This window comes from Caretta caretta, chromosome 7 (genome assembly GCF_965140235.1).
Source record: "Caretta caretta isolate rCarCar2 chromosome 7, rCarCar1.hap1, whole genome shotgun sequence".
Classification (NCBI taxonomy): Eukaryota; Metazoa; Chordata; order Testudines; family Cheloniidae; genus Caretta; species Caretta caretta.
In genome coordinates, this window is record NC_134212.1 from 117,002,329 (window position 1) to 117,009,317 (window position 6,989).

Below are 6,989 nucleotides of genomic sequence, written 5' to 3' on the forward strand. Positions count from 1 at the left end.
AGACTAATCAAGTCACCCATTAATTTCCTCTTCGTTAAACTGAACAGATTGAGCTCCTTCTATCTATCACTATAAGGCATATTTTCTAATCCTTTAGTCATTCTTTTGGTTCTTCTCTGCAGCCTCTCCAGTTTATCAACATCCCTCTCAATTGTGGGCACCATCCCTGGCCAGTAACGGTCACATCGGTGTCAAGTATAGAGGTAAAATAACCTCTTAAGTCCCCTGTTTATGTATCCCAGGATCACATTAGCTCTTTTGGCCACTGAGTCACACTGGGAGCTTACTTTCGGGTAATTATCCACCATATCTTTTTTACAATCACTACTTCCCAGGATAGAGTCCACCATCCCTGTAAATATGACCTGCATTCTTTGTTCCTAGATGTATACATTCACCAGTATTAAATTGCATATTGTTTGCTTGCACCAAGTTTAGCAAGAAATCCAGATCAATCAGAATCAGTGACCTGTCCTCTTCATTATTTAATGCTCTCCAAGTTTTGCAGACAGCTGCAAACTTTATCAGTGATGATTTTGTTTTCTTCCAGGTCACTGATATGTTAAATAGCATTGGGCCAAAAACTGATGCCAGCAGGGCCCCACTGGAAAAACCTGCTCAACGATGATCCCCCATTTACAATTACATTGAGACCTATCAGCCATTTTTTTAATCCAGTTAAGGTGTCCCATGTTAATTTTATACTGTTCTAGTTTTTTTAATCAAAATGTCACATGGCACCAAATCAAACACCTTATAGAAATCTAAATATGTCAACACTTATCTTTAATCAAACTTGTAATCTCATTAAAAAGATGATATCCACTTAAATCCTGTCAAACTATCTTCCATAAACCCATGTTGGTTTCTATTACCCTCCTTCAATTCTTGATTAATTGAATCCCTATCAACTGCTCTGTATCTTGCCGGAGACTGATGTCAGCTGACAGACTGGTAAGTTACCAGGGTTATCTGTTTACCATTTTTAAAAACTAGCACATTAGCTTTCTTAGAGTCTTCTGGAACTCCCCAGTGCTCCAAGACTTATTGAAAATTTACTAAATTACTAGTTTCCCCCTATTGTTACTCACACCTTCTTGTCAACTGTCTGAAATGGGTCACTCTCATTACCACTTCAAAAGTTTTTTTTCCCTCCCTTGGTATTCTGCTGTTAAGTGAATGGTCTCACTAGACTGACCTCACACTTGGTCAAGCAACTCCCATCCTTTCATGTATTTATACCTGCGCCTGTATTTTCCACTCCATGCATCTGACGAAGCGGGTTCTAGCCCATGAAAGCTTATGCCCAAATACATTTGTTAGTCTTCAAGGTGCCGCAAGGGCTCCTCGTTGTTTTTGATGAAAAATCTACATTAATGGTCCAGCAAGCTCCTCAGCCAGCTGTTAAAACTCTGGGATGCAAGTTATTTTATTTGGACCTGCTGATTTGAAAATGTCTAACTTTAGTAGCGTCTGTTTAATATCGTCCAGACATACTAGCGGAATGGAAAGAGTTATCATCACCATATGATGAGACTGCATCATCTGTTTTCTCCCCAATACAGAATACATATTTATTGAACACTTCTGCCTTTTCTGCATTGTTATTGCTAATTATAGCATTTCCACCTAGTAAAGGACCAATAAAATTGTCAGGATTCTTTTTGTTCTTAATAAAATCTAAATACTCTCTATAATTATTGTGCTTAACACTGCTAGCCATAGATTCTTCCTTGTGTCCCTTTGCATCTCTTATGAATTTTCTACAATTCCAGTCCAATTGCTATCAACTTCTCCTTTTCTTCCATTTGTTATATATTTCTATTTTTAATAGCTACCTTCACTACCCCCCTAAATTAGGTTGTTTTTTAAATCAGCATGATTAAAGGGGCTTGCTTAAACTTGGTAATGCTAGTATTCAACATCAGTTTTACGACTACCTCACATTTCCTAACTAAAACCCCTTATTATTCATCTACTACAGTATAAAATCTGAAAATCTGTACAAAGAGCATATTGGTATCATCGTGTCATAAATACAGGCAAGTCTAGACACAAGATGATGTGCTCCTATTTTGCTTAAACCAATTTTCTAAAGCTTCATATAGTGAAGAATAATTTGTCATGTACAAAAATTTTTCCAAGTTACACACACACATTCACAAGATAAGAGCTTTTGTGCCTCACAGCAAATCCAAAGCTTAAGTATATATCCTGTAGATATATACACTCAAACTTGGTGTTAATTTTTTTTTTAAGCAAATCTCAAAGGGCTTTGCAAAGGAGGTCAGTATCATTATCTTCATTTTACAGAGTGGGTGACTAAGGCACAGAGATGAAGTGACTTGCCCAAAGTCACCCAGCAGACCACTGGCAGAACCTGTATCTCCTGAATCCCAGTCCAGAGTTCTACCAACTAGACCAGTGGTTCTCAACCTGTTCTCTGCGTATCCTTGGGGTCCGCAGACTATGCTTAAGATTTCCAAAAGGGTCTGCACCTCCATTTGAAAATTTTTAGGGGCCTGCAAATGAATAAAGATCAAGAACCACTGAACTAGACTACACTGCCTCAGCAGAATACACAAGACAAACACATGGTAAAAGTTAGTATTATTTTCTCTATTTTAGAGATGGAGAATTGAGGCAGAGAGAGATTAAATTACTTGCCATAGAAGTCTGTGGCAGAGCTGGAAACTGAACCCACATCTTTCATATCTTAGTCCAATTACTTAATTGAAATACCCCCTCTGAGCTGACTCTGTATTTGCACTTTTACATGCAAGCTGTGCGAACATGCTTTGGAAAGTTACCAGCCCCCACTGATCAATGATAAAAATAACTTACTTGTTCTACCACTTCCCTCCACCATGCAAGCAGATACTTACTTTCTTTTTTAGTGAGGTTACAGCCACAAAATTGATTTTTTGGGGGTGACAGAAGGGAACCACATGGATCATACATCTGGGTAAGCCACAGTAATTGAAGAAGAATGTATACCATCATTGACTGTTGATGTGTTTAACAAAAACTTAAATATTTTTAGTATTATTGGCATTCAAACTCAGATACTTAAAGCTTGTTTCTCCCCCCCCCCTCCTTTTGTGTAATTCCCAATAACAAAAACTACTCTAGGATAAAAATAAGTAATTTTATTGATGTGAAATAAAATCCAGGTCCCAACTTTCACAGCTCTCTGTTCCATAGCAACGATACTTGGTTTTGATCAGTAGACTAAGCAGATATGTCTATTAAAGACAAAGATAGAGCAAACAGCAAGAGGTTATTTTTCCAGTGTCACTTTAATTACTGTAAACACACTTAAGAAAACAAAACAGATTGAACTTTAAATTGTTACACTCACGGACACTCCATAGGTTCATGGAGCCTTTAGAGACAAGATCTGTAGTGCAGAGTTGTTAATATGAACAAAGTAATGCATATCAACATTATGTAAGTTAATGACAGATTACTCAAAACTACTATGACAGGTTTCAGAGTAACAGCCATGTTAGTCTGTATTCGCAAAAAGAAAAGGAGTACTTGTGGCACCTTAGAGACTAACCAATTTATTTGAGCATGAGCTTTCGTGAGCTACAGCTCACTTCATCGGATGCATACCGTGGAAACTAGCTCACGAAAGCTCATGCTCAAATAAATTGGTTAGTCTCTAAGGTGCCACAAGTACTCCTTTTCTTTTTTCAAAACTACTATGTGGTTCAAGAGGTTTATTTCTGCATATTCATACTCCTGAGACTGATGCCACCTTAGCCCCGCAGAGTAAACTCTAAAATTCCAACATTTTAATTTATGTTTGAGGGCAGCCCCAAAACATTCTCAAAATGGAGATTTGCTCAAGGCTTAGGAGACTGCTGAAGACAGCCTTACAGCTTCTTACTGTGGTACTGACTTCCTTAGAGCCAAGAGTCATGCACTGAGAAAGTACCTACATTGGCTTGTTCCAGCAGAACAGAGGAGTATCCAACACCAATACATCAGCGAATTCCTGCTCGGTACCTTGTTTCTTGTTATATGGGTAACTTCCAATATTAACAAAGATAAGTTCCTTAAAAGGCCAAATCATCCTCAGCAAGAGTAACACTCCAACAATGGAAGAGATGAGGCCTCAGCACCCAGAGAAGATTTAGGTACTACAATCATGGACCTTGGATCCAAATGACACAAATTTGCTCACTGCCAGGGTCGTTCCTGATTGATGTATCTGAAGTCAAACTGGCTTATTCTGTGTCCCTTCCTCGGGCCAGATAGACAATTGTGTCAGTTGCCTTTCCAAGGAGGTTTTACAAGCCCAATCCTTGGGTCCACTAACATACTGGCTAGTTTTTTTATTATTATTATTATTAATATTATTTATATTATGGTAGCACCAATGAACTTCCATCAAGGACCAAGTATTCATTGTGCTTGGACTATGAAATAAAAAACAAAACAGTCTCTGCCACAGAGAGCTCGCAATCTACAGGTAGACAAGACAACAGGGGGACTTAAATTAAAAAAAAAAAAGTATCGAACTTAAGAATTTGAAGAACATTGCAGACTGCTGTAAAGACTCTAAAAACCATCAGATCCTGGGGGGCTTTGTTTTGGAGGGAGGTGGTGTCTTGGTTTTTTCTCAAGTCTATTTCTCTGGTCTCTGATGGACAAGGAGCTTTTCTGGATCATTCAGTTGTGAATATTTCAATAAGGCATTTCTATTTGTGTAGGTACTTAAACCGCACTCATCAGTCGGGTACATAACTCATGATCACCTGCATCCAAGCAGTCCCACTAGTAGGTTAACATAAGCAAATGTACACCAATGTGTCCCTGGCCAAGAATTTACAGTGAGGTTAGATAAGGAAAAAGGCTTCAGAAAACTCTAAAAATCTCTAGATTGAAAGTCATTTTTGAGTATGCTTGATATGGCAATCACTTCTAAAACTAGGTTTCAGAGTAACAGCCGTGTTAGTCTGTATTCGCAAAAAGAAAAGGAGTACTTGTGGCACCTTAGAGACTAACCAATTTATTTGAGCATAAGCTTTTGTGAGCTACAGCTCACTTCATCGGATGCACACTGTATGCATACAGTATGCATCCGATGAAGTGAGCTGTAGCTCACGAAAGCTTATGCTCAAATAAATTGGTTAGTCTCTTAAGGTGCCACAAGTACTCCTTTTCTTTTTACTTCTAAAACTGTATTTCCTCCTTCCCCAACATCAAGCAAAAGGTACTGATAATTAATGCTAGATCGTGTTTTTAAAACTTCAGCCATTTTGCTGCAGTCACATTTAAAAACAAACCAAAGAAGTGTTGCTTAAACTTCATAACATATTTTCCTCCCTTTGAGCAGAGACCAAGCATGAAAACCTCCAGCCTGAACTGTGAACATTTCAAGGTTGTGGACTTGTGAAAACATAGTGTTATAGCAAAAAAAATTTGTGGCCATGTGCTCATTGCTGTACTGTAAGAAGATCAGTTTCCATCTGATATTTACACATACATACACTTTTATAGCACAGAATACTCTATATAAACACTAGGTGCTAATTGTATAGGAAGGGGTGTTTAAACAGCCTAAAATATTACTTATTCAAAAAAGACCTCACACGTACAGTTAAACATACACCAATCCACCTCCAACACAAGTCTTAAAGCGCACATTTTAAAGTAGCAGGAATAACAGGGGAAGTGGTTTTCATACAGATGTGGCTAGTTAGTTTAGTTTCTAAAGGTGCCGCAGCCAGCTCAGCCTTTACAAGAAAAGAAAGTGACTTTACAGCGTGGCAGGCTCAAAATATAGATCCTTGCCAAGTTATCAACACTCTAAAGAGCTAAACCAGGCTCCCTCCTCCCCAGTAACCAATTCAATCCTAGTGCTGTTTTGGGGGGCAGCATGCCTGACACCGCATCCTTGCCCAGCCAGACTGGGCAGAGGGGCTGGGGGATGACCCCTTCCCCACAGATGCCAACGACTGTATCTTTGCGATGAAGACCACTGGCTCCATTCAGGGCACTGCTTCTTAGGAGGTGTTTTTAAGGGGGTGGGGGGGTTGAACCCTGGAATAAACAGGGTAGCAGAGGTGCCCCCTCACCACCATCATCGCCCCTGCTGACGACCCACTACCCCCTCCTTGCTGGGGGGACCCCACACCACCCCCACTATCCCTCCCTCCCGGGGGACAGAGCGGGGAAGGGGCGTGAAGACCCCACACCACCCTCTCCCTGCGGGGGGAGCAAGGCCCCCCCCCTCTCCCGCCTGGGGGGGGGGCGTGTCCTGAGCCGAAGCGGCGGGGAGGGTCTGTGAACAAGTCTGAGGAGAGCGGGGAAGGACCCCGCACGCCCACCCGGCCAGGAGGGGCGTGGAGCCCAGAACACGCCCCCGCCCCTCGCCTCAGAGACTTCCGGGGAAGGATCCCGAATTTCCCCGCCTGAGGAGGCTTCCGGAGAGGCGCGAGGACCCCCCAATCCCCGCCCCATCTGAGGGGGCTTCCCAATAGGAAGAGACCCCGCGTCCCCCCTCCCGGAGGGGGCGCTCCCTGGAGCCGCGAGCGGGAGGGCGGGGTTCCCATTACCGTAGGCGGCGGCGGCGGCGGTCCCCGGGGCTGCCCCGTCCCCGCCGCTCCCCACAGCCGCTGCCTGCCTCGCTCTGCAGCCCCGTGCGCTGCCCGGTTTGTTTTTGTTTTGTTCTGCCCAGCGACACGGCAGCGAGCGGCCGCCGCGGATTGGTCGGCGGGTTCCACCCGCCGCAGCCAATCAGAGGGCGAGGGGTTGGGAAAGGGGCGGAAGAGAAGGCGGGTACTCAACCGGCAAAGAGGGAGGGCGACACCATCTGCTCGGAAGGGGCGGGGGTGGGTGTGTCCAGCGGGGAACAGGAAGGAACCATTGTGTGTTGGGGTGGGGAGGGCAGGGGCGGTCCAGCCTAGTGGGAAGGGAGGGTGGGTCACACATCATTCTGTTGCCCCCAGGACATTGTCTGGGAAGGGGGAGGAGTG

At 43.0% G+C, this 6,989-nt stretch overlaps 1 protein-coding gene across 3 annotated transcripts in view; it reads right to left on the bottom strand.

Moving 5' to 3' along the window:
• Positions 1 to 6,718, bottom strand: part of PDCD4 (programmed cell death 4) — a 32,886-nt gene extending 26,168 nt beyond the window's left edge. For all 3 annotated transcript variants that reach the window (XM_048856753.2, XM_048856750.2, XM_048856751.2), the window contains exon 1: positions 6,570 to 6,718. The gene's annotated coding sequence lies outside the window, so the exon portion shown is untranslated. The remainder of the gene's footprint in view (positions 1 to 6,569) is intronic.
• Positions 6,719 to 6,989: the final 271 nt, after the last annotated feature.